The sequence below is a fragment of the Lissotriton helveticus genome, chromosome 5_1, assembly GCF_964261635.1.
Source record: "Lissotriton helveticus chromosome 5_1, aLisHel1.1, whole genome shotgun sequence".
Classification (NCBI taxonomy): domain Eukaryota; kingdom Metazoa; phylum Chordata; class Amphibia; order Caudata; family Salamandridae; genus Lissotriton; species Lissotriton helveticus.
In genome coordinates, this window is record NC_136065.1 from 613,040,549 (window position 1) to 613,063,800 (window position 23,252).

A 23,252-nucleotide genomic window follows, 5' to 3' on the forward strand; every position below is an offset into this window, starting at 1 on the left:
TAAATGTTATTCAACACTCGATTACCAACATGCCCGGTCCCAGTGAATTTCCCATATGCGGGCATCAAATTTTGCCTGATTAAAAAGAAAAAAGTGAAAAAATACTTAATTCTTTGCAATAATTATATTTCCCTCAATTTCAAATGAAGGACCTCGGTTTGATTCCCAGGGCCACACCTAGTTACCAATTATTCTGGAGTTAGCACACGTCCACTGGCATCCCTGTGTCTTTTTGTTTGCTAATCTGTGTGGCTAAATTATTTTGCAATCACAAGAAAGTATTTCTCTAAATGCATGGTGTGCTGTAATTATTTGTATTGTTAACACCCATAACCTTTTCTGCGTTGCTCTCTCACTCGGCACAATTCCTGCTCAATGTTCACAGGCGCATGTGAGCCGCTAGTGTGTGCCAATATTTTGCATTAATATCCTCAATTTATTGGCAGACCTGATTATTATGACATTCATCGTATTAATGCCATCACATCTAATGCCACAGCTTCTATTTTTCTTGGTCTCTTTTTTTCTTTGGTCTCGTTTTGCGGCTGATTTATAAAGATCTCCATTTGGAGAGGTGTGGCGCAGTGGCCAGGGTGGCTGACTCTGGAGCGTGGGGCTCACGGTTCGATTTCCAGTGCAGATCAGCTCAGCACCATGTGACTCTGGGCAATAGCTCACCTAATCTCTCCGAAGGCCCCCCCAGCGCCTCAATACCCTAGGGGTGATTAGTTTGTGCTTTACAAATACCGGGTTAGTTATTTAGCAACAGAAACGTTTAATAAAATCTTAATAATACAAAATAATGTTGGACATATCAATTTTGCTTTATATACGTCTAGCTAGTTTTCTCTTTGATTTGAATAGTTCAGGTGCAGGTACTTCTATACATGTTGGCACAGGCACTATAAAAATATTTGAACACAAAAGAAAAAAATTTACATTCTCACACAGCTGTTACTGTATTAGGCGGTAATGTTTGTGTGCTTGGAAAAAGACTCATACAGTATAAAAAAACACAGCAACTGACTACGAAAACTAATAATGTGGGCACTAAACCATATGGCAACAGCACAGCTTCTATTCAACATATTTCTCCTTTGTGGGAATGCTAGGCAGATGTAGGGAAACAAAATCGCCCCTCCCCCCCCTCCCCGAGTCCATATATGAATCCAGCACCCCCGCTGAGCTGTACTTAACTCCTGATGACACTTAGCTGCTTGCAATTCATCAGTTTGCCACAGCTGAAAATGCACTTTATATAATACAGTATGCACTGAAACCTCTGCATAATGCAAACACATTGAAAAGAGTATCGCCAGAAACCGTAATAGAATCATAAATATAAAAAATGACAGGGATAAATGGACATGTCTTGTTGACTAATGGCCGGCCAAACCTGGAAAAACAATACATTATGAATAATATATGGGTCATCATTGGAATGACCTTAGTGGGACAAAGAATATGATGAGACACCCAGGAAAGAAAACAAAGAATGCCTTGTGGGGATTTTAGAGCTGAATTGGTATACTAATGACTTGCAGATATGCACAAAGCAGGCTTTACTCCTTAACCATAATAGAACCATTTATTTATTTATTTATTTATTTATTTGAAAGGTTTTATATAGCGCTGGCTAGACCCGGAGGTATCAGAGCGCTTTACATGAGTATCAGACCATGGTTACAGCTTACATCGTTACAAAGGTTACACAGTTATTAGAGCATAGCTACATAGTTACATGTTAGGTCGAGACAAGCAATAAAGACAATATCCGTAAGGGAAAAATCAGGCAAGGGGAGAGATTCATTGGAGAAGGGATAAGAGCCGGGTAAGTAGACAGCGAATGAAGGAGGGATAGAGGAGGGTGAGGGTGAGAGACACAGTCTCTCTCAATGATGACAAAATCTCTCCAAAGTCATCCCTGCGCCTCTGGCCGAGATAGGGCACATCCAATCAGAATTCAGAACGGTGTCTCTGAAACACACTAGAACTGAGGCACTCACTCTAACGTCATCCCTGTGCATTGGGCACATCCAATCACAATTACGGCATATACTCCAAAAGCTTTTAATTTGTACAGAGGGCCAGTCACATGCTAAGTTCATGACTCCCAAAGGCAGAGAGGATTGCAGGAACAGCACAGTAGTAAGCAGGCCGAGTGGTGCCATTGAGAGGGCAGTATGCTTGTAACACAATGAGTCATAAGTATGGTCAGTTGCTCCAAATGTCTGGTGTGGCTGTCTTAATTAGCCACAAATCAGAGTCATTTCAGAGTATTGCCTGACCGTCTGAAAGAGTGGTAAGTCAAAATGAAGGACTGTGCTGAAGGGACCTGAAGAGCTGGGGTGGGGCCAGGAATAGGTAAAGTCTCTCCAGCTGAAAGGCCAGTCAGATGTAAGAAAACATGTCTGTGTTTCTGGCAAGCAGGACAGGGAATAGTAAAGCAATATAAATAGTAAAAGCATTTCAGGTCACTGTAAGGAGAAAAAAGGCGGTACCAAAATGTTGAAAAATTGACCACAGAAAAATGCCCCCCCTGCATTTCGTCCATCATTTGTGTGTCTTTTCCTTTCTCGCCCTAAGTGTGCCGGGTATGTCCAGACGTGGGTCCCCGGCTCACTGTGCCACTGGATTCAAGCTAGCCTGGCTGATGAGTGGTGATGCCCCGAAACCGGTCCCAGGATGCTTGTTTCCGGTCCAGGGAGGACCTGGCTTTGCAGTTCGGGCTGGACTGTTCCCATGAAGCACAGGGTCATGACTGATTTGCATATGGCTGGGTCTAAACTGGGATGGCATGGTGAGCAAAAGAAAGATGGATTTAACCCAGATCTATTGACTGGGGGTGAATGTTTGATTTGCTCTGCATTCCGTCCATTATCTCTGTGTCTTTAGCTGATCTATTGGTACTGGCCATGTTATTTGGCTCATTATTGAAAAAAAGGCAGCACTGTTTTAAAATGTAAAGGTAAATGTTGCAGCATTAACACAGGTCCTTCAAAAAGCATGAGGCCTGGATAATAATGGCCTACTCTACCCTCAGCTTCTGAAATGTGCATGGAGAACAACTGTACAGTCGGTGTGGGGGGAAACACTGTGGAGACACGGAGTTGAGCAGATGCACTGAGAAACACTGGGAAGGGTGAGAGTGGAGGTGAAGTAGTGGGCTGATATTCGCTCTGCTTCTCCATGCAGGTCCCTGCTCCAAGGTCCTTTTTCAGTCTCAGAGGTTGCACCACCATAGTTTAAGGGTCACTGGTGAAACCATCTACATCTCTTTTGGAAAAAAAAGATCATATTGCCACTCTAAATAGGCCCTTTTGCACCAAGTAATGACCTTAATAGAAGTTTAAATACTTTAAAGAAAATCCATGCTAACTAGAGGCCTGAGGGCCAAAAGGCAATTTTTGCTCCCTATTTTGTGTATTTTGGTTAAGACCCTGGAATAAACTACTCTTTCTTCCTCATTTTCTTAGACCACAAAGAGGATGCTGTGGAGGAGATATGGCTGAGATAAGAGGAAACCCTGTGATGCAATCCAGTGGCGTAACGAAACTCGAGAGGGCCCCATGCAAAGTGCGTGAATGGGCTCATCCTCTGGACTCAGCTGAATAGAAAAGAAGGAAACCCTGCCAGGGTCGATTTCAAGGTCCCACTGGGGGAACCTCACACTTAAACAATAGGTGACAAGAGGTTACATATCAGAGCTGACACAGAATCACATAGGGTCCTTACACCTTTTTTATGGAAAAATATATATTTTATTTTTCATTGATTAAGCTAGACTTGATATAGAAAATTCCACATAGGTGCTTAGAAAAACATGTAAAACGCAAATTGATTTTGGTTCTAATATACGGTATGCCATAAAACATTTAAAGTAACATACATTTATTCAAGTCCCACACACTCCCACAGTCATCCACTGCAGATACTCTCACTCACAACCTCAATCAATACAGTATTTAAACATTCATACATAGACAATTATAAAAATACATGGCAGCCTGCAGGAAAGATTTTCCAATAGCCGCTAGAGCTGAAGTTGTAACATGGAGGCAATACAAGGTAAATAAGATGGTAAAACATAAGCTACATAGATGCCATCCATGTGAGTCACGCCATCCTCTGGACTCACTCAGGAGCTCTCAGGCCAGGGTCTTGTGCTGAGGGGGCCCTGGAGCTCAGGCCCCCACACTGCGGGAGCTGCGGGGCCTTTGTTACGCTGTTGATATAGCCGGCAGTCAAAGGTTCAATAGGTGACTTCCGTACTACCCATACCCCCATGGGGGCAGAAGCATCAACGGGCAACAGAAGAAATGTTATCTTTCTGGTGATTCATATTTTGGATTTACAATACAGTAGCAAGAGCTTGTAGTTTGAGCCTCAGTCATGCTTTTAGCTTTCAAACTACTTCCGCCTGCAATTTTCTCAGAGTGCTGAACTCTATTGCTAAGCTCGCGGCCACATCTAATACACTTTTGTGCCTGTCAAGTATAAAGTAATGGGCAGCGTATACTTCCTAACAAGTCAAAAATAAATGGTGTTGAAGACATCTGGAAAGTGCTTTTCTTGGATGCAGGTTGTTTCAGTACAAGTCAATTCAGCAAAGTGCAGTGATGCTGTGGTTGGAAACATCACAACTGAGTGGGCGGGTAGTAGCTGCACTTTCTATGGCCTATTTGGTAATTGCTTTTTACAATAATCACAATAATTCATTAGATCAACTGTACTTTCCGATCCAAAATGGCTGTCACACAGATTGGGCCCAGTATTACACTAATACAAAGTATTTTCAACTCAACAGGGAGAAGAGTTGAAGCTCTTTAAAACCCGGGCTCGGATTTCAGCCCTAGGCTTTAAAATATATATTTCAATTGTTCCCCAAAATAGGTTGATTAAATGCATTATTATAACTTACACTGTCAATGTTTCCTTCCTAACCAGTGGTATGAAGCATTTTCTCCTTTTGTTTAAAATCAATCTAAAATGTATTTTTTGTAAAATGAGTTCTTTAACCAAAAGAAAAATGATTGATGGGCACATGAAGGTGCAGAGGTGCTCAAACTTTTCCTTTAAAATATATTTTCGCACATGAAGGACAACGGGTATGTCAGTAGGATAATACAGGGCTGGATGTCTCGACCATTTTTGCGTTTGCAAACAACCCAATTCACAGAATCGGTCCTTTCCAACTTCAATAAGGCATTTTGGAATGTAAGAAACCCAAAGTGTGATTCAGTTTCATATTACTAAATTGCAATTAGCGTTTCTAACTACACACCGATTCGGTATTTGGAAGGGGCGTGTTTAGGGCATCCTTTCCAAGTACAGACTCACAGTGGGATGTGTTTATTTTTTGTGGCCGATATCCAGTCATCAAATATTAATGTTTCTCCAACTAATAAAAGGTGGTGGAAGGTATTTCGAAATGGAAAGGGATCCCCAAGCGACTCCTTCCCCTTTGTGAATGTTGAAAATATTGTTTTTAAGAGAAGGGTGTCCGCTGCCTATTCTTAAAAAAAATTTAATTGCAAGTTGAACTTTTTTTTTTAAACCACCATCCATTTTCCTTTAAAGAAAATGAGTTGCATTTTAAAAAACAAAAAATGCTTTCTCTAAAAGCAATCAGAGGTGTGGTTTTCTGCTGACCTCAGCAGGCCACCATCCCTGTGATGACTGATAATGAGTCGCAACCTGTGATCTACCTCATAATTATTCATGAGGTAAGTTTAATTGCAAACCTCTATGAATCAGGTTCTGGCAAACCACCTATAAGTCCATAGGTTGGTTTGCAAAAAGAGAACGCATTTGGTAAAAGTCAGTAAACAATTTGAAACCCCTCTTACCTAATCAATTCTTGATTTAAAACTCAGAAAAAATAAACACTGCATATCATAATTGTAAAGAATTAATTTCAAGGAAATGTTCATATTGCATAACAGATCTAAGATCGATTATACTCAACAAAAAATGGTTCAGTAAGTAGACCATACTTTAGGGGAACAGCATTCATATTAAAGCCATTTAACCAACAGCTTGTGAAACAATTAAAATGTAGAATTACACTACATTAATTTGCTATCCTTTATTCTAAACACCAGTAATGTAATGCTATAGTATGCACATCACTGCTTTTCTGCATTATTTGCCTCACTACAATAAAGTGGTGCTGTTGTGTGGACATTCTTAGCTGCTAAGCATCCTCATGGCAAATGTCTCACTTTAAATCAGTCCTAACCCTTTAACATACATCACATAGTATTCTGGGGCTTGACGTTTTGCTGTTAACATTGTAACTCTGGGCTCAAAACCCCCAGCAATACAATTAGTGGGTAAAAATGCAGGTTAGCTGAAGGTATAAAACATAGCAATGGCACATCTTGCAGCGATGAATTTTGATGGAATGTGGAAAGTTGCATGTAATTTTTCTTTTCACCACTATCCCATGTGCATTTTGACAGCACTATTTTCACTGGTGCCTGTCACTGCACCTTGCATTGAATGTTTACAGCCTAAGGGGGTTGGCACTTGGCCTCCTATCAATACTCATTTATTAGAAAAGGGGACTAGTGTATCAATGTGTTTTACTCATTCTGTATTTATTTATTTATTTATTTATATTTAATTTTATAAAGCGCGCAGCTACCCGGAGGTTTCCCGGCGCTAGACCAACTAAGGAGATGTGCATGTCACAAGGATTATTGATCAAATAGCCAAGTCTTTACATCTCTGCGGAACTTTAGATAATTGGGCTCAATCCGAATAGACAGAGGGAGAGAGTTCCACAGGGATGGTGCCAGGAAAGCAAAGGATCGACCACCCATTCTGGCTCTCCTCGTGTATCTCGGGGTAAACAGGAATGTACATATTGGTCAAGTTTAAGCCATTACAGTAACAAGGACCCCAAATGCTATTTTCACTACAGCAAGGTTAGCAGTTCCATAGAAAGCTTGGGGATATAATATTACAATTAAATAATGTTATCTCTGCTTAGGAAGCAGCTTCAATTTTCATCCTTTGATGTTTTAAAATATTTATTAAAAGCCCACTTTAATGGTAAAGTCAGATTTGTACTAAATATATTTTACAAAAGGTACTTTTAAAAAGTAACCTTTTGCCTGCCTAAACAGACCCTTCAGGATTTCGCGATTTGCCGCGAAATCGGCACTTTTGTAAAAATGCCGCGATTTTTACAAAAGTGCCCGCAAAAATCGGCACTTTTGTAAAAATGCAGCAATTTTTACAAAAGTGCCCGCGAAATCACTTCTGTTAATGCAGGTCAGTTGGCCCTGGAATGAGCATTATCAGGGACAAGAAAATATTAAGAGATGGCTCTTCAAGTTAGTCCATATATAAGATAACATTAAGGGATACTTTTTCACTTCTTCCTACTGCCTTATCTTTTTTCCCATTGATCTGTCTGCTGTTCTTCAGCACTCGCCAACTTTGATTATTTCGAATTTCTCGCCATTAACAGGGAAGATATTCTATGAGGCAATGTTAGCCCTTCCTTCCAAAGTAAAAAACTGAAACCCCCTCAAAAAGTTATGAACGCTTGTTTTTGGGAGCAGAACCACTCCTAGTGTATAGGATAGCTGAAAATACATGTGTAGAGACAAAGGAGGTAAACAAAAGAACAGGTCAACCTTTTACACAAAGCATAAGTAGCAATCAGCCCCTAGACACATGAACAGGTTTCCGGCTTTCCCACAGGGGCAGGTCTACATTTCTTCTAGTGATTCAAATTGTTATTTTTGAAGTGAGCAGGTGTGGGTCATTGCAGTAGTTTAGGTGATGGCTAATACATCATCGGGTGACAAAAGATGATCAATGCATTAGCACCCTCAAACTACATGGGCCACCAAAGACCATTTCTATGAAAAATACAACATTGAGACTCAGTACTGGGAACCTTCCATGAACATCGGATAACAAGCAACCACTGAACTGACAAACACACAAGAAGATGTGTCGTGCAATTCATAAAACCTTCAAATAAATTCATTCCTGGAAGAAGAGGAAAGGAAACAGGTCTTGGCACTGTATACTGATTACTGGAGGCACTGACCACCGATATAAGCTGTATGAACAGAGATCACGTATATCCATGCTAGATTCTACGGCATCTCATGTTGTAGAAAAAACCCAGGCATTGGCGGCACCAGCACCTATGGAGAGGAGCTAGCGAGTGGCATCTCCTTTCATAAACAACTGAATGACAGCTATCCCTTGCTCTAACTCCTTATAGCATGAAGTATGCACCCTCATACTCTACGGCTAAGTCACACCAGTTCAAAAGAGTGGAGCAGCGTGTGGTAATGCTATTGCTTTCACTTTCCTGCTGGAGTCTAGACTGGTTGAAAAACAATGCCCTTGAACTAAGTTTCTGCTGCCTTTAATTAATTCACCTTGAATAAAGGAGTGTCTAATTGTTGATATGTTATCGTTCCATTCATGTGTTACATTTGGAGATGTCGCGTTCTATGTTGTGTACACACAGTGCAAGGCGCGTCATGTAAATAGAAGTTTTTCCAGTTTTCAGTATGATCATTCCCTGAAAGCATGAGGCTATACAGGTACACGGTCATCTCCATGCACAGGACACACATGCAGATAATATTGTAGGCAAATCATCAAAGACCAAAATATTGACAGGTAAGTATATATAGTTATGTATAGGTTTTATATACTTATCTCTGCATATATGCATCTTGACAATTTACATCATCAAGGTACGTAGGTTTGGATGTAGGAATAGAAAGTGTGTGTGTATCGCTCTCTCTCTCTCTCTCTCTCTCTCTCTCTCTCTCTCGGACAAGCATGCTAGTTTAGCGTGGTGGTGAGGCCTAAGTAAAAGTCATCATAGCAGTTTCAGATGCGGTTGAGTGGGGGAACATGCCCATTTACTATGCAAGGGACATTTTTGTCCCAACAACAAGGAACGCATGAGGGAGGGAGACTTAAACCAGTACAGCTATTTCTCGGCTCCCACACGTATTAAAACAAATACTTCAATCCTTGGCACTTAACATTGGAAAGAAGGGGTTTGGCAAGCAGCTCTCCACAGCCTGCGCCCACCAAACCATGAGTTTGGACAATCTCTACGATGAGACTAGTCTAGGTTATGTGTATTTTACTGAAGTAATCAGTACATTTTCACTGGTGGAAATTCAACAAAGTAAAAGTTTGTGCATGCCTGGCATGTTTACCGAAAGGTGCAAGTAACCAATTTGTAGGGCTAAAAAAGGATGCCATAGTATTCAACAATCTATGGCGGAACAAACCGACATGCATGGTTAGGAACTACAAGTCCAAGTAGCACCTGTGGCAAACTAAGCGGTGTCCATGTTGGTGCAGCTCCCGCTATAAAAGGGAGCTGGGCCATGAGTAATGCGCTTATTATGGAGTAAATTCCCAGTGCAAGACAAGTACTATCATGCAAGTGGCTCTGCAGATCTCCTCGTGTGCTTTTAGGACACAATACATTTACGAAGGCCTCAATCCTCGTGACAGGCTCCGGTTCAAATTCAGTGATGAGATTGGTAATCGCAGAGATAAAACGAGGTCAGTTGCAAAACACTAGGAGGTACGAGAGTGGTCCTTATTTGCTATTTTCATAGAAAAAAAAGGCAAGGATACTTGAGAGAAAACAAGCATTTTGAGACACTGAAAAAAAGAACCACAAAAGTGGCACATTTGGATATGGACCACAATGTTTATAAAATTAAAATTAAGATTTCCAAAATTAGCAAAATCTACCAAAGGGTTCGGGAGATACAGATTTTAGACAATAATATTACTTTTAAATACAACCGCAACCAAACATTGCTCAATAAAAACGTTTGAAAAGTTTGAAACAGTTTGGCAACTCCGGCTTGGGTTGGGAGACCAATTCTGACAGGACAGAGGTCTAGGGGACCATATGGGATACGTTGGACAGTTACCTTGCAGCAAGGTAGCAGAAGGGTCTTTCTCCAGCTGTGGTCTTGTGGACCCGTGGGGTGGGGGCCAGGGCCAGTTGGGCAGAGTAGAAATGCCTGGTGGGTGTGTGGAAGGGGAGGCAGTGGTTAAGGAGCCTTCACCTGTGGACTGCTTCCTCTGTTCCATATCCCAGGTTGCCTATTCAAAGTGGAATACTCCGCTAAAACAGTTTCCATTGATTTAAGGCCAAAAATGAATGATTATGAGTAAAATAAAGGGCCGCAAAAATGCAGCTAAATTTCCATATTTGTGCCGCTAAATTTGCTAATCCATGCCGCTATATCCTGGGGGGTCTGCCTAAAGCTCATTTATATAAGCTTCCAACTGTCACCCAGAAGCTGAGTAGCCCCTTTGATGAGGTGTGACCCTGCTCCCAGAACTGAGACAAAGGCCTTCAATGCGGGCAGGTGTTCTGGTCCGCTGACAGGATGACCATCTGGGCAATGGCCAGGAACATAATTAATTTCAATTAGGCCTACAGAGTCCCAGGCCAATATGGCTAACACCTGGGCCCACTACTCAGGCAGGCTCCAATCGCAGCGTTGTCTTTGAGTGACCATAGAAGTTCACTTCCCTGCCCACACCTCTATGGTGGGCATAGGAGCTTTGTACAGGGAAAGAAAGGTTATGCCATGTTGGACTTAGTTGGATTGGGGCACAGTAGGAATTGTTTTCAGTAGGGCACATAGGAACAGCTGAACAAGTGGGTTGTGTTACCCATGGGAGCTTTTTCCCTCTTGGTTAGGGTGAGGCCAGGAGTCACCCACACCCACAGCCTAGTGCTAGGCATAAAAGTGGCAACCCTGGGCACCCACTTCATAACACCACTATACTTGTGAAAAATAGAAGAAACCTGTGAGGAGACCTGAAAGGTTGGACCTAATCCCATTTGTACCCAGGACAAAGAAGTGGACTCCAAGGTTCAGTTGGCTGATGACCTGTTATCCTAAAGGGAAACAACAAGCTGATAGAAGTCATTTTCCTGAATACTCAGCTGTTCCTGAGGTTCTGGGAGCCTTGGCTATGTCAAATAATATACCTTGTACCATCATGAGAAATCTGGGACTGAGAAAAGTTTTGGCTCTAAAGACCTGGACAAACCTGCCAATTAATTTTGACAAAGGTGTGTTATCACTCGGTCAAATAATCCGGCTTCTCCTGAAGCTATTCTGCAGCAGCATATCTGTTTCAGCAAAACAACGCTGAGATGCTACCCAGCCCGACTACCTGGCCTTGTGAAGACCTGTTTGACTACAGCTTTGTCTTGCCCCACCAGAGGAATCTGAGCTCCAAAATATGACTATGCCTAGATGTAGAAATCTTCACCTGGCATATCCGGCTGGAGAGGGGCCTTCCTTGAGCATGAATTTTGAATTTCGCCTCCTCTAAGCTTTCCCACTAAAAGTCAACCATTTCAAATGGGCCTTATTCACTGGCTATCCGTCCTTGTGAAGTCCATGTCAGCCACAGCCTTCTGCTTTGCCTCGCTGAGTATTTTTGACCTCCATTTCCATGACTAAGTCAGGATGTAAAACTTCGACCAGGACTGCCCTGGTTTCTATATCCGACCTGTGCTCCATGGCAGTTGGCCTTAAATCGCACCTAGGTGATGATGAAGCACAACCAAAAGACTGAGGTTGGTGTTTAACGCTTTGTGGCCCTATTTTTATTCTGCCCTAAGGGAACTATAACTCACACCCTCACCACGCACTCCTAATTACCACCATATTACATCACTCATGACATCTTCTACGACATCATTAATAATATCACTAGAACATCTGCACTGAAATTATTGATAACAAAACAGTGCGTGGGAGGAGCGTGAGTTATAGTAACGATAGGGCACCAGTTATAGTTACTTGAAATAACCTGTAAGATAATTGGTGAATTTAAATTCAATTCACAACTTTATTCGATCTTTTATAAAAAACAGACCATAAAAGTACAAATTCATCCTAAAATTTCAACACTGATATGTAGCCATGGTCTTTTTTTTTTATTTTTTATAAAAGATCGATTGAAGTTGTGAAATGAATTGAATTGAACTGGTGAATTTAAGTGGTTTTGTTTGTTGAAAATTGTACGCTTTATGTTTTAACTGACACTCTATCCTAGCTGTAACGTTATTTTAACGTTTGCTTTTTTCAGTAATATGTATTTATATGTCAAATAGCATGTGATACAATATTGGCACTCCCCCATTAAGTCTCATTTCACCAAGTTGGGCTCCAGACTCAAGAGTATTTCAATGTGAAAAACTATACTATGTCAGAAAAATGTTCTACGTAAATGTATTGTAGCAAAATATCGTCCCTTAACTCGTGCAAACACATTAATGCCAACATGTTTCGCCTTACTGCAAGCCTATTAAAGGCAACAAACACACCTACACATATGTATATTCCAAAAGAGTGTTAAATGTGAGAAGGCTGTCAACAAGCCTCCCACCCGATAATTCAATGTAAATACTTTCGAATGAAATTAACTGTCATTCATAATTTTCATGTGGCACATGTTATGACAGGGCATTCAGGCAGATCTATTTTTTAAGCCCACATCATTCCAAGCCTCCAGGTCACAGCAGGCACGGTAATAGTAGCTGGAAAAAACAGAATTGCCTGAAATAACCCTCCCACTATGAAGGCATGTGATATAAAAGAAATCTGTCGCTCCATCTCTTCGTTGCTTAGTGTCCCGACCTTGAGAACAACGCGGTGGCATGGCTTTGTTCTTTTACTAAATTGCAGGCATCCAATTAGATGTTGTGTGCCGCAGACACGTCATCGGATTGTAAACATGTCCTAACTACGGAGTCCTGTGAGGTCAAATCCAAATGCTAAATAAAACAGAGCATGTCACTGCGCCTGAATAAGTGCAGCTGAGCAGTTTCTTAAATACAAAGAACAAACACGAAATCAAGGTCAGGCAGAGAAGGGCTGAAATTCAATTACACGTTGCAATGCATTTTATTAAAAGAGTCTCGGAGCCAGCTCCCACTCAGTTGCAAAATACACAGAGTACTAGCAAATGACCACTGAACCCAAGAAAAAACGAATCTTGATAGCTGTTTTGCTCCTTCGGGATTATTTTTTTATTGATTTCGTTATCATGCCAAGTGGCCTGCATTTCGCTGTAACAAATAGCTCATTCAAGTCTGCTTATATATGGCTGTCATGTCGGGAAGGTGTGGTACCTTGATTCTGACCTCTGAAATTGATCTGTGTTCCTGCTGCAGTCCTGTGCTTATTTTTTGCCGGTGGTTGCGGGTGATGAGTACTGGGGTTATTTTTGGGGACTAGGGGCCAGATGTAAGACACCAAATACGTTACCGACCGGTATTTGTAGTTTCAGATGTAGGGGGCCTAAAAATTACCGATTCTGTAAATTTACCGAATCGGTAAATTTACTGATTCTGTAAATTACCGAATCGGTAAACTTACAGAATCGGTAATGTGGGATGTAGGTGACACTGAAAACAGTGCCACAGGCCCTTAAGAATTCGTTATTAACCATCAAATACTATTTGATGGTAAATAACGAATTCCTGTGTACATGCACATCTGTGCATGTACACCTGTGTCATGTGGCACAGATGTGTGTCACATGGCACACAAGCCTGAATCAGGGGTGCAACAGGGTGTCAAAGTGACACCCTGTCCCCCTTGTCAATTCGGTAATTTTACCAAATCGGTATTTACCGATTCGGTAATTAACGAATGTTACCGTTTCGTTAAATATTTCGGTAAAAATACCTACATAGCATTTACCGATTTGTAAATACCGAATCAGTAAAATTCGGTATTTACGAATTGGTAAATACTAATTACCTACATCGGGCCCTAGGTCTTAATTTTCATCATCAGACATTGATCCAGGGTAGGAAAGACTGAAAATCAGAAAATGGAGAAAGAAAGGAGTAAAAGAAAGATAGGGAAACTGTAGCAATGGAAGGAAGTAGAGATGAAAAAGAACCTGTAGGGGTGAGGTAAAGTGATGGGAAGTTTAGGGTGATGGAAAAAAGAGCAATGAGGTGGAATTAAAACTAGACAACCTTCGTTTTTGCAAACTGCAACTTTCAGTGTTGCTATTGGTGGCTACCGGAAAATTTGTTGGGGGATACCACATTTATTTATTTATTTACAATTTAAAAGTATGTAAGGTGAACCGTAAAGTATGTAAGGCAAACTACTGACCCACGCACACAAGTCTCTACACAACCAAGGATCTGCCTACAATAACCACCTCCTGAACTTCCAACAACCATTGACAATATTATGCCCCGCCTCCCTTTCACTTGCTCATACTCCCCGCATCTACCGAAGCAGAAGTGGCGGACGCTCCCTCTCCCATATCGAAGCAAATACCTGGAATAGCCTCCCCACGCACCTTTGGACCATCCCCTCACTTTTGGAATAGACCTAGCTGTTCTAATAAGCCTCCGGGACCTGCAAGCACCTGGATCACTGAAATCTGTTTTTGAAATTTTCAAGTGCTATTAAGACTGATAAACTGATTACCCTACATCCCCCCTCCCACCTCCCTTGGAGGAACGCACTGTATTTCGAGGTGCACTCCGCGGGCCAGTATCTTCAAATGTTAACAGTCATCCTTGTTTGTAACGACTGGCACAGCTAGGGTGGCCGCATCACTCCATGTCATCACAATATCTCCTTCCAGTCCTGGGCTTTCATGTGACAGCCTAATGCACTCTGTTGGTTGTAGCCTAAGTTTGCTTCCAATGAAGTAATTAGATAGACAGACCTGATAAAAATGTAAAGGTTAAATCCCCAGCACTACAAACCCAATCTCACCTGGGCCTCCCCTCAGGTTTACCTTCCCCTTCTTTCTGCCTCTCACCTTGCCCGTGCGGTTGGTGTTCTACACTCCTCTCAGCTGCATGTGCTCCCCATGCCAATCACTTCCTAGTAGCGTGAACTCGTCCGCGTCTCCCCTGTGCCCTTGGAGAGGTTGTGCAAGATAGATTACTGGATGAAGCAACACAGTTGACAAGAAGATAGCAGGGATTTGGGCACATGAGGAAGAAGTTTGCCCTGGACTTGGGGAGGTCCAATGGGCAATGAATAAAAACCTAATTTCCCCTCTTTTCTTTTGTCTACCACTCCCTCATTTCCCTTGAGTCTTCCCCCACTCTGCCCTTGCTTCCATTTTCTGTTTTCCCATCTCATTCTCTGAATGTGCCTCACTGTGCCACCCTTTCTCAGTGTCCATGAGTCTGACATAACTCACAAACTCCACAACTAGCAAAACCAAAGAGTTGTCGACCACAATAAAGTGATTTCCCAGGTACTAAACCCCTTTTTTTGACTTATGCTGAATGGCAGTTAGGAGAGGGTGTGAAATGAGTGTTCCCTATTAATTGTGAATCGCAGTGAAAAGTACGACTGGTAGTAGTAGCAATTGCAGTGTCAAACTATTGAACTGAAACCAAAACTTGAGTTGGGATGGTAAATGCTTCTCAGGGGAGCAAGACATACTTTTCCCTAAAGTCTTCTCAAAGACCAGACTGATTTGTAAAAACTAAAATAAACATTTTGCATTTAGAAATGCAAATGGAGGGACTAAGGTCAGCTGCCTCTTGCAGGCCACCAACGCTACATTCACAGCCAAATCCGCGGGAGTCACATATAACAACCCATGTAATTAATATACATTGAGCTGGTTATTTTGTGACTCTAGGTTGTCACAATAATTTTGTGTGCAATGAGCATCCACTATTTGTGACCTGCCTGTAAGTACATCAAGTCCCATATGCCTGCACGCGTCTGCCTTTGCCCCACTCTGTTCATGTCTCCTTCCTCACTTTGTCTCTTTTCCCAGACTGTGTCCTCTCTCTGCTTTTGACTCTCTTGCTCACATATACTCCACCTTGCATCCAATTTCTGTGGCCCTGCCCTCTTCTTGTGCATACCCCCCACCCCTCTTTGAGCTCACTTCTCATACCTTCCCCATGGTCCTCTTTGTGCTGCACCCACTCACTTTTGGCCCTTGTTTCAGCCTGTACCTCTTTTTCATGTGTCCCAATCATTTTACCCTCTCTCCTCTCACCTACTGTATAGTCCTTCCCACCCTGAATCTGTCTTGTCTTCTTCCAGTCTCCTACTCCTGCCAGTGGAACTTCCCTTTCATCATACTGCTCCTGCTTCCGGATCCTACTGGTGGCCTCATACTGCCATGCTTGTCACCCCTTGGTAGACATCTCCTCTCAGATGTGTCTGTTTGCCCTTGCTGCAAATGGCTTCTGCCTCACTGTTTACTGGTGTCAGCCCTCCATCCGTCTCTTTTGCTCCCCCTGTTTCCCTCTTCATCTGCCCACCAGCATTTGTCCTCTCTCTCAGTCTGCTTCTTAATTCTGCCTGGCCCACCATGTCCTAATGTCTATGTCCCCTTTCCCCCACTTCCGTCTGTTATTCGCCCTCCCACCAGAGCCCTCTTCATCAAGTTTATGCTCTTTCCATCCTTTGTCTTGAGCTAATAGTAGCACTGATTCTTCACGCGGCATCCTTTCTCCTTTCTTCTGTACCTCTCAACGTCTAGTGCCCCATCCTCTCTCGTTATTGGACTTCTCCTCTCTTCTCACAGTACCTCCTCCTTTTATGCTCTTTGTACCCCATCCTACGTATGTTCTCCTTCCAGTACCCCTCATCCTCCTTGTCTTGCCGGACTTGTAATATTCCCTTTTCTTGTCTGCCTATCTCAGTCTGGCTTACCATAACCTGCCTGTCTCCACCTAATTCTTCTTGACTTTGTATGGGAGAACATGGACTGATTGTGTCTTACTGTATCCAGCCAGTGTAGAAGAGATGGCATGTGTCTCTGTAGTGCCCCGTAAGGACACCTCTGTGTCATACAGCTACCTCTTTACCATTATACGTATTTATGCTTCGACGACCAGCCAATATTTCACTATGTGGCATGTAATTAGCTTAATCACTTGCTTACACATATATATCCCAGAATTATGCCTTTCACTGAAAACTAACAAAGCTTACAAATCAAACTACAGTCTTCCCTCTACAAGCTCTCGCAGACGTTGTCCTCTTGCATCTCATACGGCATAATTTGTTACAACACACAACCATGTCCCACTACCCACAAAGTTCTTGTCGCATTGACCACGCCCAGATCATCCTCATCAGTGGTCCTACATCATTCGAATGCTTTCCCATTGGACCTCATTGCAGCTCCTTTCAACTACATTCCTCAGCCCTCAAAGTTAACCACCAATGAATTCAATTATGCGTAAAGAGTTTCTTGTTCAATTTATGTCATTTTATGTTTTGTTTAGGACTCCATCACACACCTGAGCCTAGTTTTAAGTCGGATCATGTGTAGTGTCATTAGTGTGTCATGTACATGTTTGGTTGTACGTTTGTTGCAGTTGTTGCTATTCCATGGTGTGTGTAGCCGATGATTTTTGCGATAAACGACTGTTTTCAAATGAAAATGAGAAGATATTAAATAGCCATTGTTTGACAGACATCTGTACAGTGATGTAGAAGGGGGTTGGACAGTCCGTGCCAGGTGGCACGTGTTTTGGGGGCGGCGGCCTCCCCCACTCTTACTTGTGGCTGTCGCGGGGCAGCACACCCAGGGATCACCAGCACTCCCCCTCCCACCCCCACCGCTCTTACCTGCGGACGTCCCGGGCGGCACACGCAGGGATCGCCATAGGCGGCAAAAGGTCTAGCTACGCCACTTCATCTGTAGAACACAAAGTTCAACCTTCAGCATGATATTTAGAATGGTAGAGACAGTCTGGCTTATGTTTCTCTACTGAACAGAACATCAAGTCCTCCGTATAGCTCCAAGGTTCATTGCCGACTGATCAGCAAATTATCTCTAGCAGCTATAGCAGCATACTGCATTATGCGCTGCCTGCTAAGAGCCGTAACCAAGTTAGTATTAACCCGAGATTGGGCAAATTGATTACATCTGAACCACCAACCCAAAATAAGAACCGTGTAATGTCTTTAGGGGAGTGTGTGTTTGGGAATTAGATCCAAACAAATTGATTTCAATCTGATTCTGCCCCAGGTGTTCCTCTGAATGGAGCAATTCTGCAGATGAAGCTACTCTGAGCTCAAACATTCCAGGTCTGTGCAAAATAATCATTAATGCATTTTGGTGTCACTGCCTCGAGGAGCCCACTCAAGCAACTGGAACTGAATGCCTGCGCTCCCAGCCAGCATGGGATGTCGATGCAAACATCTCACATCCCAGGAGTCTGCAGATGCGCGTCCGGTGGCTTTCGCTTATTATGCAGAATGTTGCTTACACCCATTGGGGGGGCATTGGAAACTCGCAGGAAATCATACATTTTAGGCTTTATATTTCTGGAGATCGTTAAAAACAGCAATGTTAGAAGAATACATTCTAAAAAGGAGATGGCACAAGCAATAGAAAGAAGGTGAGAAACAAGAATGTGCAGTGAAGGGAAAAATAAAATACCAAGGGATGGAAAAATTGGTTAAGATTCTTTGTCAGAAAGAAGAAAAGGTTGAAGAAAAAGTCAAAGGAGGGATGGAAGGAAGGGAGCGGGAAGGGAAGTGAAAGAAGGTAGGAAGGAAAGAAAGAAGGAACTACAAACAGCGAGGAAGGAAAAAAGAATAATTGATAAGCAAACTTAGCAAAGAAAAACTTGGGAAAAGAGGAAAAGAATAGTGAAGCTAAGAAAGTTGGCAAGAGTAAGTGAAAAGGGGTAGAAATAAGACGATTGATTCCAAAGAGAGGGAGAAAACATGAGAATAAAAGGAATAAGCATCTCCTTGTTATTGCAGTCTTTTTGTGATGAGGGTGCCCTAAAAGAGACCGTGGTCCCCATGTCTAAAGAAGGACTAAGACTATTGTATTGCTTTTCAGAACACAGTGAGAACCAACCAGGATTCACAGAATTTCGTTTCCGCGTCCTGCGAAATTTGATAGAAAAAGCTCCAAAAAAAGCCACAACACTTGTTATGAACCTTTCAGTGTTTCTTGATGGCTCATGAAACACAAACTACACACATCGCAAAACCAGTGGTCACCGCTTTTTGGGAGCGGGGAGACTTCTTTACGGGCACATTTCACATGTTTAAAATTTGGGCAGAAAGTTTGGTCCAGGCCCAGTTTCGGGGCTAAAGCTGATTATAATGTGCTTGTCCATCCTCCTAAAGTAGCTATTGACATGTACTGAACTGCCATTGTACCTCCAAACTATATTACATTTTTGTTTGGATGACTTAGTGTTCGTTTGTATATGTTTGCCATTACAGAAAGGCATAATTAATATTAATTCACAGTATTTATGTCTGCTATCGCAATGGCTCTTTCATAAAGCATGGCTTTTGATAGTTCAGCATGGTTTTCAGTAATCTTTGAACAGAAAAAAGCACAAGGTTAAACAGAAAAAGTGCAAAATTCTGATTTGTGTTTGGACCCATGTATACTGAATAGTCTTAGTGACTTCAGGACGAAAATATAGTATGCAAGTAGCGTAACCACCTCCGCCGAAATCATGCCTGCTGGCATTTAGGGGTTGTAGTTTGGGAACCATCATTATGGTTTCAGGGCTCAAAGCAATCTTCAGATCTGAAAACTGGTCCATTGCATTCCCAGGGGTGTAGCTTGGTCAGTAAGATTGGGAGGGTGTGAGCATCAGATTTCCCGATCATCACACGGGCATATAATGCTTACATACATTATATGTAGGGTTCCCGGTTTTATGGTATTTATTTTTTGGCCATTTCCGTGTGTATTTATCCATATTTATTTTTGGGCCATTTTATCTGTATTTATCCATATTTCTTTTGTGTTTCGCAAATAACTCAAGTTATAAAACTGTACATTTCCATATCTATTTAACTGATAGACCCACACTCATACTTTGATGTCTGTTGTATTTTAGCTTTTTAAGCTGCCAAATATTACATGACAATACATCCACTGGTAAATATTAGCATTATACCATAAGTGTATATTGACATATGCCGTTATTTAAAAGCAATTTCATCCTGTTTTTTAATTTCCCATGCTGTCCATCTGCTCAGCTGCTGGCCTATAATTCATGAAAGACAGCACGGAAAGTCACTTAAAAGAAGCACAATTTTCTGTATTTATCCACTTTTAAAAATAAACGCAGACAGAAAACACATTGTTTTCTGTCTGTATTTATCTGTAAAAATCCGTAAAAAATGGAAAACAGGGAGCCTTAATTATATGGCAGGCAGGGAGCATGAGAAGGACTTAAAAGGCAGAGGCAAGGTAGAGGAATAGGGATTATTAGGAGTACTAAATGAGAGAAACACTATATTTTGTAAAATACATTTTTTGGGGGGGCTTTCAAAACCGAGATTAGAGACAGTGTGTGTGTTTTTGTCAGTGTGTGCATGCAAGAGTCCCAATTGAAACCCGACAGACACTGCACCATACCCGACTGAAAGCACCTGTACCCAACTATTCATCTGAAAAGACATTTTTTAGCTGAGGGTGTAACACCCCAAACACCCCCATAAAGCTATGCCCTTGTGCATCCCATGGTGTTATTACACAGAACCGGCTCCTCCCTAAAGAGAAATCACAGACCAGTACATCGTGAAAGGGTCATCGGTAGCAGCAGGACTCCAAAGGTGGCTTTGAGGAGCACAAAATGGCGCCTGTATCAAAACGGGAACTGTGGTGTAGCCAGGGCCTATGGGCCCCAATGCAATTAAGCAGCTAGGTAAACGATCACTAATTAGGTTGAAGTGGGCCCCTCATAGCCATGAGTCCCTTCACCATTGACAGCTACGAACCTCAACTGGAAATGCGTTATTGCAATTGAAGGAAGAAGATGTATGAAACCTGACAATGAGGCCCTCTAGACTGTACTTACTACATAGACAACAACTGTGCAGAAGTCCCCGGATGTAGCAGAATAATGTGATTTGATACTATTAGGATGCTTCATATCTATTTTACTATTATTTTAAAATTGGCTGCAAAATATCATATCCAAGAATTACAGCCTGCTATTCGGAGGAAATATGTCATTCCTTTGAATAATGGGGTTTCAACTGATGAAAACACATTGACAAAACACAAAATCTTCGTACAATGATAAAAAAATATATACAGAGTTTTAGATTGGTCAGATCTCAGCAATGAGGTTGTTTTCCATGGGGGGGGGGGCATCCAATTGACATACTTGGCAATTAAATTGAAGCTAGACTTGTTCATGGAGTCATTTGGCACCTATTAGAAGAGTGCTTGCTGTTCTTGGGGTCTCTCCATGCCTAATGTTATGTGCAGTTCCCACCTCATGAACCACCCCTTGCATGTTTCTATGGATCAGCTGTGGGTGAAGAGGAATCATGCAGAACCCATGCATAATGTGACATCCCTTTAAAAAATATAGCCCTTTGGTGGCCTTTCTGGCTCCAAAATCTTTCACATAACGATATAAAAAGTATTTCATACCTATCCTGTCTTCTCTCCCTCCCATCAAAATCTTAAAACCATTCTTTGTTTAGCCCAACCTTATCTACTACAATCTGGCTTTCACTCCCTTTTACTTTCATTGTAAAACTTCCTGGTGTCCTGTCTCCCTTCACTGCTTAGCTCTGCTCTTCATTCCTCTAACCTGCCCATATATATTACATTTACCTCACATTGTGCCTACCTCCCTCTGGCTTTCCCTCCCTTTTTCTTGGCAGTGCCGATAGAAAATGGAGATCAGGAACTGTGCTGAGAAACATCTGCTGCACACCTGCCAACTTTCTAATATGGGAAACCCAATAAACCCTTGGAGGCTTGGGCAGTTAAATAAGCGGGTATGAGTGCCTACATGGGATTCGTTCAAAATCATGTTTATAGCAATTGGGAAATTACAATTGAGTAAGCTCTGTTCAAGTCACTTACAGTTAGTTTACTCAAACAACAATTCGGTTAAATTGTCAATGAATCAAACATTATAGTTGAAAAAGAGATAAGAACAACACGGGTGTAGGTATTTTGAAACCTACTTTTATATTACTAGAAAATCACTGATTATAAAGGGTACAGAAATCAAAAAATCAATCAACACAATATAATCAGAAGTAAAACAATACATAGGGTTAGATAATCTTTTTAGTTGTAATTGCTGCCAGCTGGTGTACAATGTGGCTAAAACACATTGGCAAAGTCAATAGCCAATTGCTTATGTGAGACAAGTTGGATTTCAAATGCTTGTTATTTTTGCATTGCAAACTAAACATGATAAACAAGGGATTATTTCTTGACTCCCACCACATAGCTGACACACGCTTCAGGTCTTGCAATTAGATATGTGAATCCACTGGATTTGACAATCCTCTGTTGGGTGGTCAGAAATTGTACAGTGCAAATTGTTGTGTGTTTTGTCCATTGTACTGTGAGCCTAGGTATTGTCCCTTTGCTAGCCTCTGAACCTGTAAATAATCCCCACAACCGTATCCATAATAACCATTTTTTCTGCTTATAACTTGGAAGAGGCACGCACAATTACATACCCATACCCCACCTAAGAAGTGACATAGATGACAGACAGAAAAAAAAAGAGCGGACATGTAAGTTACATAATGATGGCACTTCTCTTACTTTATTATATTGCCAAAAGGCTTTGAGCAGGATAAGCCTAAAGTACACCTTGCCAAAGCCAAAAAGCATGATGATGCTATGGTGATTTAGCATTACACCAAGCCTTTTCGTGCCTTCATTCGAATATTTCTCTGAACCATATGAATACATTAACTGGGAAACATCCTTTACAACGCAACTTTTACAACGCAAACCATTACAACGCATTGCGCTGGGGGGGCGCTCTAGGATAGGGAATAGATTTAATTTACTATCCAACACCTTCCCTACTATCCACGGGGACTGGAGTTGGAATAGTAAATTAAACTATTCACTATCCAGCACCCCAAAGCACTATGTGTTGTAAAGGCATGCGTTGTAAAACTTGCGATGTAAAAGCATGCATGGTAAAAGCATGCGTTGTAATGTCATACATCCCATTAACTTTGTGTAATAATTGGGTGAAGCCGAAACTGTGTCATTTTAACTGGTAACTGAGTTGTTAATTCCCTTTGGAAACTGCCTTATTAACTCACTTTCCTCTTTCTTTACCAGAACTTATCTGTGTAATGATGTGTGCCAAAGCACAGTTGCTATAGTTTCAATCACCACACTTTCATGGACTGAAAGGAAAAATATGCAGCCATAACTGCAAACAGACTTTTGTGGCAAATATGGAATTAACTCGTTTT

General features: G+C 41.8%; 1 protein-coding gene across 1 annotated transcript in view; it reads right to left on the minus strand.

Moving 5' to 3' along the window:
- The window catches only part of CAMTA1 (calmodulin binding transcription activator 1), a 3,172,802-nt gene that overhangs the window by 1,526,901 nt on the left and 1,622,649 nt on the right, over window positions 1-23,252 (minus strand). The window lies entirely within an intron of this gene.